We start from the raw sequence: 9491 nt of genomic DNA, 5'->3' as shown, positions 1-9491 counted from the left end.
TTCTTTCCTCCCTCCATTCCTTCTTCATTTCTTTCTTTCTTTCCTCCATCCCTCTCTTCCTTTCCTTCTTTCTCATTTCTCCCCTCTTCTTCCTCCTCCCAAGGGAGCTGAAGCATTTTCTCATTAGAACTTTGATGGTCTGCCCAACATGAAGGAGGTTCTGAACGCTTGTATCCATATAAAGCTTGTACATCCTTTATCCAAAATTCAAGGGGCCAGGCATGTTTCAGATGCTGAATGTTGTTTTCAGATTTTGGAAAAACTACATGCATCTAAATAATGAGATCTTATAGATAAGATACTATTTATATTTCATATATACTGTATATACATAAATCAAAGATTATTTTATGTAATATTTTAAGGTAAATTTGTATATAAAATAAGATTTCGGTGTTTCTGTGGAATTTTTTTGGGTTCCTTATTTTTATTAACTCATACACAACTATTTGTCTTCTGTTTTGTTGAAGCAGTAAGTCAGACACTTGCCACAGTAATGGCTGTCAACGTGGCTGCCCATGAGAACTCCAGCACCACATTTATTAGAAGGACACTCTGGATGCAGTCGGCTAATTTTGCCATTTTCATTCACCTATAGTATTTCAGCACAGCCAACTTAACCTTCTTCTTCTGCTGCTTGTTATTCTTGGGAGTGGTGTAAGACTTCCTCCTTTTCTTAGTACCACTGCAAGATGAAGGGTAGACTCCTTTTGAATGTTGTAGTCAGACAAAGTAGGGCCATCTTCCAGCTGCTTACCAGCAAAGATCAGCCTCTGCTAATCAGGAGGAATTCCTTCTTATCCTGGATGTTGGCCTTTCCATTTTCTGTAGTGTCTAAGGGTTCAACCTTGAGCACGTGATGGTCTTCTCTGTAAAAGTCTTCACAAACATCTGCATCGAGGCAGTGGCTCCACCCACGATGAAGGATCCAAAAGGTCTGTGGAAATTTCTACCTAGATTTTTGAGAGTTTATTGTTTCTAGATTAAGGATATTTAACCTGTGCTATGCCCAGTGCTGTGCACTCAAGTGAACACATTTAACAATTCTCAAGTTAGTGAGCCTATTATGTTCAAGTTCTTTATGGTGCTTGGAAAGTGTTGCTCATTTTCATGGAGGGAATTGGTCTTCAGAAACTCCATAAAACTCTTAATGCTTAGAAGTCACTGGCAGGATATACTCTGGTAGAATAGAAATATTCTCATACTGGGAAACTGCAAGGCCAGATGCTTATAAAGACCAAGGAACGAAGTGTCGCACAGTTGTGAACAGTTCCTCATCAAGTCTTCAGAACTAGGGTTGTGATACCAACTACTTAAGTGCAGTTAGAGATCGAGGAAAGAGCAGACCATAGATCTTGTTAAAATGAGCATCAGTTTTTATTCTCCTCTCATGTTTCCAAAATTTTAACTGAATTTGTAAAGCAAAGAAGTGGGACTAACCTTGGCTGTCAACTTGACACACTTCTGAAGAGGAATGCCTTCACCAAACTGGCCAGGAGGCTTGTCTCTGAGCTACTTTCTTAACTAGCAATTGTAGGAGGAGCAAACCAACCATGTGTGGTATCAAGTTTTGGGAGGTGGATCTGGGCCATGTAAGGTAGCAAGGCAAAGCCAGGCAGAAGCAAGCTGAAGAAGTCCATGATATTCTTCCATGGTCTCTGTCTCAGTTCCTGCCCCCAAGGTCCCCGTGGCTTTCCTTAATGATAAACTCTAACATGTAAGCCAAATAAACTCCACCCTCCCCAAGGCGTTTTTGGTCAGTGATTTATCATGGCAACAGAAAGCAAAGTAGAATAGGACTTAAGACCTAACTCACTCTGAGCTACGGTTCAGTCAAGGATGTGGCCATAAAAGCTCTTTGTCATTTTCTCTGTTGGGCTTTGGACTTTAATTCATTGCTGTATCTACTGTATTATCTACTTTATATATAAAGTAGCATATGATGACTACCAACCTTGATGTCATTGAGTCTTTGGTATTTCCAAGAATAATGCCCTCAGAAGTATTTCCTCAGAAGTGAAACTTTTAAGCAAGTAATGGCATTATAAAGTCATATAGAAACTTTATAAACATACTGAGGAAGAGGAGTTAGAATATTCCTGGTCCACAGGTGTAGTCCACAGGTAAGGATAAGATAGTGTATTAGGAATGTAGGCAAAGCAAATGAGGCAGAGATGAGCAGGGCCTTGCAGGGCGATAAACAGGGGAAAGGTGCATAATGAAAACTGGGGACCATAAGGATGACTATAACAGACCAATAACTGTAAGTTGGGTAAACAAAGGCAGAGTGCTGATAGCACTGGGCTTATAGTTTTAGTTGGAAGACAGACCTGTGTGGAGCTCCACGGTAGGTCTTGGTAGAAATAAGTGTGACAGTGTGGAGCAATCATGTTCCTGTGTTATCTTGGGTCTGAAATAGGACAGTTTCTAAATCAGCTCCAGGCCTCACTTTGGAGCTCACAGGGAATGGTGAAACTTGGCCCAAATTAGACTAGAAACTGACAGCTGCATTTGGCAAGACTCAGACAGTAGCAGGTTCCTTGGTCGACAGAATAAATGGTCACTGAAAGCAGGAAGAATTATGTCTGTGGGTCTTTGGGAATCCTGCGTAGACGGATTCATATCAGTGGTGATTGTTTTAGGGATGCAGGGATGCAGGATTCCAAAGTGTAGGTTAGAGGTCCATAACAGTGGATTTTTCAATAGGGATGTTCAGTTTTCTCAGACAATGAGTTTTATAGAACTCATAGGTTTACCTAGAGAATTCTTTCAGAATGGAACACCCACCCCCCTTTAGCTTCCTGTTTCCTAGCAACCAATTTTTTCTATATGTCTGTGATTATAGTTTTCATATTTCTTGGGTCATATCATACCTATTATATATGATGGGAACATATACAGTAGAAAAAGCCACAGTCCCAGTGGCTTTCTGACTGAATATACTGAGAAATTCAGGGGAGAACTCAAACTGGGTTTTCATACTTGCCTCAGATAAATCTTAGATGATTCAAGTAGGACGATTTAAAAAATGGAAGCAACGATGTTGCTGCTCTTCTGCTAAGATAAGCATATCTGTATCCCACAGATGACAGAAAGGATAGAGCTTCGTCGACTTTATCAGTTGGCGTGTGATGGGAAAACAATGAAGCAACCCAGTGAGAGGGACCTAGGATACAGAGCAGTGTGAAATCACATGGAGCAGCTGGCATGGAGGGAGACCTGGCCTGTGACTGCTGGCTGAGTAGCTGTCACCATGTAGTCCTCTTTCTGAACTATAGGTGCCTTTCTTAGAGGAACATAAGTCCTCCTATAGGACAAAGAAATGAAAAGAAATGTAGTGGACAATAATCTTGATGGTACCAGGTACAAGTTCCAGTCTATTTCCGTCTTGCTTCTGTGACCATTCCTCGTCTGAGATCCATCTGAGGGCATCTAATTCACTGAGGTAACAGGTGATTCCATGTCTGCACTCTTTGTCCATAGCCAGTTTGAGAAAGCTGCATCTGTAACGATTCCTTACATCTTACAAGTTTCTCAGACACTTGTCATTTGTGTTTCAAATATCTCATTACCCTAAGCTTTCCTAGAGTTAGGGGGACCACTTGCTAGGCGGTCCCTCAGGTTTGCTGTGAACGTGGGATCTTTAGGGGTCTTGTCTCTTTCACATGTCATCATCCTGGTCTGGGCAGGTCCTTTCCATATTTACTGTCTCATGCCTGGAAACTTTGGAGACTGGAGTAAAGATCTCTTTCAAGAACAAAGTGAATAGGTTTAAGCAAGAGGCAGCTGGAAAGCAGTGTCATTGTAAGGTCAAGGGGACTGCAAAATTAACGGGTGTTGTTAGTGTCCTGTACTGTTCTAGGGAGATGGTAAGAGAAAGAAAAAAATCAATCAGTGCCTGCCCAAAACTCCCTAATTTGCCTTTTACTTTCCGTATTTTCCTATCTGAGTCTGAGAAGCAGAAGACCAAAACAATTGGCAACAGATGTCCTGGTGAATCTGCTCAATCCACGAATTCAGTCAGCATGCAAACTGCCATCCCAAGGCTGGTTCCAGAAGGCTGTGAAAAACAAAAAATAAAACAAAAAAGCCAAAACAAAACAAAAAACCAGCAGGCCCACTCTGCAACAGAGATGGACGCTTAGAATGCCTGCACCCAATCATATGTTTAATTGCAACTCCCCTTTAAAAACATCTCAATGACAGTGACTGGTGGCTATTATAACACAGCACTGCAAACTTGTGGCACCGTGAAGGGCTGATAGGTGGTCTGTGTTTGATCAGAATGATCAAAGTTCCTTGCCATAGAGAGCCCCTTTTTCTTCTCCCTTGTCTGATCTACTTAGACGGGCAAAATATGATTTATAGGAGACACTATATGTGACTCTCATTCCCCAGAGGGCAGGAGCATGATTTTTGTACCATCATTTTCCCATGGAAGCAGGGGCGCCTGACAGTGCTTATAAAGACACAGTGACTGCCCTGACTCTACAGCCGGGGTATCAGCCGGTTACTGCCTTCATTTGCACTTATAAGTTCAAACACTTCCCAACTTGATTGTTGGTAGAACCTCAAGAGATGAAGCACTCGGGTGCAAACAAGGAAATTCTTATTCCACTCTATTCTTCCATCTCATTTATGTTTTAAATGAAACCAAACCTGAGCATCCCACATGGCAAAGTGTTGGATTTGACCGATGGTGGAGAGACAATGTCAATTTGACCGATGGTGGAGAGACAATGACAATTTGACCGATGGTGGAGAGACAATGTCGATTTGACAATGTGGGAGACAATGTCACTGAGGGAAGCCATGAACCTGGGATCCACTAACATGTCCATTGTGTCCACTCTAAGAAAGAATTCATGATTTATATTGGTTTTTTCTTATTTTCTTTATCTGAATCTGTGTGCATTTCTTTCTTCTGATACTGCAAATAGAACCACATTCTTTCCCTATCCTTGGCTGAAACTAGAAAGCTGAGAAACAGGAATATGAAATGTATGTAGTCAACCTGTTTCATCATGGGCTTTAAAAATACACCGCTTGCAGTATAGGCTACACACACACACACACACACACACACACACACACACACATTGAAGGTTTCTGGTAAGAACTTCATAGGAGATGTAGCTTAAGGATGTACCATTTCGTTATTCTGCCATGCACTTCTTTTGCATATATTATCTAAAGGAAATAAAAACACTCTTAGCTAGCAAGGAGACATGGAAGCACTCATGTGGGATTTTCAGGCCAAGTTCACATTCTTCAGTGAGTCGGTCACACCTGAGAAAGAAACAAAGAGAAAAGGATGAATAGAAAAGCATGAGACAGGAAGGGCTGGCGACGGAAGCATCACCACAGGAAGGTAGGGACAGCGAGCACAGAGATCAGCCTTGTCTAGATGATGGGTTCTCAGGAAGGGTAGGTAGCACTACATGAGGTGAGATGGGGGATATTCCAAGGAAAAGGACACCGTTTCTGCCCTAAGAACTTGAGTCTGAGCTTTCGATAACTCACACCAGTACCAGCTGAGATAGACTACAGTCACAAATACTGAATGAATATGTGCGATCTCAGGTTTATCATGATAAGAGCCAGAAACCTTCTCAGGCCCTTAGATTATATCCTGACAACTACCTTCCTGGCTCTTCTGTGGGCCAGGCTGGGAACTGAATACTTGTATTTTTCCCCAACTCCCCTTTGATGTAAGTACCAATTTCCCAAATTTGAAAAGATCAAAGTGAGGCTAACCTGGTCTAATGGTTGATATTGTCTGTCTTTATAGGGTCTAGAACCGCCTTTGAGATAAGTTCTGGGATGTCTGGGAGGATTGTCTAGCTGGGATTAATTGAAGTGGGTGCTGTCATTCTGTGGTTGGAGCTAAGACTGAGTGAAGGGGAGAGCATTTATTTCTCTCTGCTTCCTGACTGCAGACTTAGTGTCCTTAGCTACCACCATGTTTTCTCCAGCCTGATGGGTTGCAGCCTTAAACTGTGAGAACAAATAAGACATTCCCACATTGTTCTGTGTCACAGCAAGGTGAACAGTAACCAATACGCTAGGTTAGGCATCTAGTAGCTATCATCAGAACCACTGCTTAGATACATGCTGCTGATGAAAAATAAACCTAAGAAAATGCTTGAATACTCAATGAGAGAAAAAGATAGTGCACACTCAGAGATCCTGTGATCCTGGAACCCGTGCAAGCTCGGTTTACCCTAACTGTGCTCGCCTGTAACACTCTCCTCTTATGTGCAGGGATGCAGAGCAAGAGGATAAATAGTGGAAGTCTGAGCCTTTCCCATAGAACTTCTTCTGGTCTTTAAAAATAAAAGGGAGAAGGTGAAAGTGTGTTGAGCGGTGGGGGATGTGGAGGTCAACCATGTGAAGGAAACCGCAAGCAGGGGGGTTGGGGGAAGGCACCACAGGTTTCTGCCACTCCTCAAAGAGTCCTGATCTGCTTTAAGCCATATTAGATCTAAGATGGCTGCCAGAAAACAGGTGAGGCAGCGAAAAGGAACTGAGGCTGAGATGGTGGCTGCTTCCTCTTCTTTACACGAGTTGTAATGAGTGACGATGCCCCTCCTCTTTTGAGTTACCTCATTAGGCAGGGCTTTCATTGGGGAATGGTGATGGTGTGGCTGCAAATGATCAGCTGAGGATTTGGGTTTTTTTTTTTTCAGTCTTTTGGTTTTTTTGTTAGATATATTCTTTATTTACACTTCAAATGATTTCCCCTTTCCTGGTTCCCTCCCCACCCCTGAAAGTCTCATAACCCATCTCCCCTTCTCCTGTTTCCCAATGAACCTTCTGCTTCCTGTCCTGGAATTCCCCTACATTGCAGCATTGAACCTTCCCAGGACCAGGGGCCTCTCCTCCCTTTGTTGTTCCACAAGGACATCCTCTGCTGGTTATGCATCTGGAGCCATGGTAACTCCATATGTACTCTTTAGTTGATGGTTTTGTCCCTGGGAGCTCTGGGAGTACTGGATGGTTCATAATTTTGTTCCTCCTATGGCGCTGCAAACCCCTTCAGCTCCTTCGGTTCTTTCTCGAGCTCCCCCACTGGGGACCCTGTGCCCAGTTCAATGACTGACTGAGAGTGTCCCCCTCTGTATTTGTCATGCACTAGCAGAGCCTCCCAGGTGACAGCTATATCCCGCTCCAGTCAGCGAGCACTTGTGGGCATCCACAATAGTGTCTGGGTTTTATAGCTGTATATGGGATGGATCCCCAGGTGGAGCAGTCTCTGGATGGTCTTTCCCTCAGGTTCTGCTCCACATTTTGTCTCTGTATCTCCTTCTGTGGGTATTTTGTTCCCTCTTCTAAGAAGGACCAGAGTATCCATACTTTGTTCTTCCTTCTTCTTGAGCTTCATTTGATCTGTGAATCGTGTCTTGGGTATTCCAAGCTTCTGGGCTAATATCCAATTATTAGTGAGCGCATACCATGTGTATTCTTTTGTGATTGGGTTACCTCACTCAGGATGATATTTTCTAGTTCCACCACTTTGCCTAAGAATTTCATGAATTCATTGCTTTTAATAGCTGAGTAGTATTCCATTGAGTAAACACACCACATTTTCCGTATGCATTCCTCTGTTGAGGTACATGTGTATTCTTCCAAGGCTATATAAATAGGGCTGCTATGAACATAGTGGAGCATGTGTCCTTATTACATTCTGGAGAATCCTCTGGGTATATGCCCAGGAGTGGTATAGGAGGGACCTCCGGTAGTATTGTGCCCAGTTTTCTGCAGAACCGCCAAACTGATTTCCAGACTAGTTGTACCAGCTTGCAATCCCACCAGCAGTGAAGGAGTGTTCCTCTTTATCCACATCCTCTCCAGCATTTGCTGTCTTCTCAGTTTTTGATCTTGGACATTCTAACTGGTGTGAGGTGGAATTTCAGGGGTTTTTTATTTACATTTCCCTGATAGCTGAGGATGTTGAACATTTCTTTAGGTGCTTCTCATCCATTCAATATTCCTTAGTTAAAATTCTTTGTTTAGCTCTGTACCCCATTTTTAAATAGGGTTATTTGGTTCTCTGGAGTCTAACTTATTGGGTTCTTTGTATATATTAGATGTTAGCCCTCTGTCAGATGTAGGGTTGATAAAGATCTTTTCCCAATTTGTTGGTTGCCTTTTTGTTCCATTGACAGTGTCTTTTGCCTTACAGAAAATTTGCAATTTTATGAGGTTCCATTGGTCAATTCTTGATCTTAGAGCATAAGCTTTTGGTGTTTTGTTCAGGAAATTCTCCCCTGTGCCCATGTGCTCAAGGCTCTTCCCCAGTTTCTTTTCTATTAGTTTCAGTTTGTCTGGTTTTATGTGGAGGTCCTTGATCTACTTGGAGTTGAGCTTAGTACAACGAAATAAGAATGGACTGATTTTCATTCTTCTGCATGCTGCCAGTTGAATCAGAACCATTTGTTTAAGATGCTGTCTTTTCCCCACTGGATGGTTTTCTCTCCTTTGTCAAAGATCAAGTGACCATAGGTGTGTGGGTTCCTTTCTGGGTCTTCAATCCTATTCCATTGATCCACCTGCCTGTCACTGTACCAATACCATGCAGTTTTCAACACTATTGCTCTGTAGTACTGCTTGAGGTCTGGGATACTGATTCCACCAGAAGTTCTTTTACTGTTGAGAATAGTTTTAGCTATCTTGGATATTTTGTTATTCCAGATGAATTTGAGAATTGCTTTTTCAAACTCTATGAAGAATTGAGTTGGAATTTTGATGGGGATTCCATTGAATCTGTAGATTGCTTTTGGCAAGATGGCCATTTTTACTATATTAATCCTGCCAATCCAGGAGCATGGGAGATATTTCCACTTTCTGAGATCTTCTTCGATTTCTTTCTTCAGAGACTTGAAGTTCTTGTCATACAGATCATTGACTTGCTTGGTTAGAGTCACACCAAGTTATGTTATCTTGTTTGTGACTATTGTGATGGGTGTCATTTCCTTAATTTCTTTCTCAGCCTGTTTATCCTTTGAGTATAGGATGGCTACTGATTTGTTTGAGTTAATTTTATATCCAGCCACTTTGATGAAGTTGTTTATCAGCTGTAGGAGTTCTCTGGTGGAGTTTTTTGGGTCACTTAAGTATACTATCATATCATCTGAAAATAGTGATAGTTTGACTTTTTCCTTCCCAATTTGTATTCCTTTGGCCTCCTTTTGTTATCTAATTGCTCTAGCTAGAAATTCAAGCACTATTTTGATTAAGTATGGAGAGAGAGGGCAGCCTTGCCTAGTTCCTGATTTTAGTGGGATTGTTTCAAGTTTCTCTCCATTTAGTTTGATATTCACTACTGGTTTGCTGTATATTGCCTTTACTATGTTTAAGTATGGGCCTTGAATTCCTGATCTTTCCAAGTCTTTTAACACGAAAGGATGGTGAATTTTGTCAAATGCTTTTTCAGCATCTAATGAAATGACCATGTGGTTTTTTTCTTTGAGTTTGTTTATGTAGTGGAT

At 41.9% G+C, this 9491-nt stretch overlaps 1 pseudogene; it reads right to left on the bottom strand.

Annotated features, from left to right (window-relative positions):
• Positions 1–445: 445 nt before the first annotated feature.
• LOC127679783 (ubiquitin-40S ribosomal protein S27a-like) lies at positions 446–897 on the bottom strand (annotated as a pseudogene).
• Positions 898–9491: the final 8594 nt, after the last annotated feature.

Source organism: Apodemus sylvaticus, chromosome 3 (genome assembly GCF_947179515.1).
Source record: "Apodemus sylvaticus chromosome 3, mApoSyl1.1, whole genome shotgun sequence".
NCBI lineage: Eukaryota > Metazoa > Chordata > Mammalia > Rodentia > Muridae > Apodemus > Apodemus sylvaticus.
This window is presented reverse-complemented; position numbering and strand designations above follow the sequence as displayed.